Below are 891 nucleotides of genomic sequence, written 5' to 3'. Positions count from 1 at the left end.
TCTGTGTATTTATCAAAAGCATAATAAGTGTTTTTTCCATGATGCTATGCATAGGACAGTTTTAATCCAGTGTGCCTTGGAATGGCAGATGTTAATTGTAATATGCACAACTATTTTGGTGTTTTTGTACGACAATTACTTCCACAGAAAGGGTTTGTTGGGTCAGAGGGCAGAAACACATAGTAACCAATACAGAACAAGAGAACCGTCATCGAGAATTTGAGCTTCGAAACGGACAACCGGCGTGGGAGAGAATAAATGTCGTCTTGGTCGCACACTACGCCGCTCGCCCGCACGTGTGCTAAGACGCTAATTCCTTAAGGAGCCCGCATGTGTGTTTTTCGCACGTTGCGCCTGCATGGCCCATGCACCGCCAGCAGCAAGCCGCCGCTTCAAGCCACACAACCGTACCGACAGGTCGCCCAGCACAATGCGCGTGCAAAGGGTACAAAACAGAGGCCATTTTGTCTCCGCTGCCTTACAAACCCGAACGGAGGGAGTATTGACAAGGGTGAAATTTCACAAAGCAGAGCATACGCGTATCAACGCATCCCCAACCTAGCACATGTGCCAGCCCTGCCACATTTCTTCTCAACAACACCATCCGTTTCCCCTCGAGCAAAAAAGGCAAGTGACAAACGTACGTTGTTGAAAACGAAGCGAGTGACAAATGTATGTTGTTGAAAGAAAAAGCAAGTGACAAATCAGCACGGGCCTGAACAAGTGTACGGGGGGTGGCAGAAACCGTGGGCCGGGGCGACAAGACATAATATCGGGAGCGGCCACGGCCACGCGGACCCCTCCCGCAGCAGACACACCGGTCCGGAAGCGAGAACAAGACCTGCCCCTTTCCCCTCCCCGGACACGCGCGCGCGCTCCACACCATCATCC

This window comes from Triticum dicoccoides, chromosome 1A (genome assembly GCF_002162155.2).
Source record: "Triticum dicoccoides isolate Atlit2015 ecotype Zavitan chromosome 1A, WEW_v2.0, whole genome shotgun sequence".
NCBI lineage: Eukaryota > Viridiplantae > Streptophyta > Magnoliopsida > Poales > Poaceae > Triticum > Triticum dicoccoides.
Note: the sequence above shows the minus strand (reverse complement) of the source record.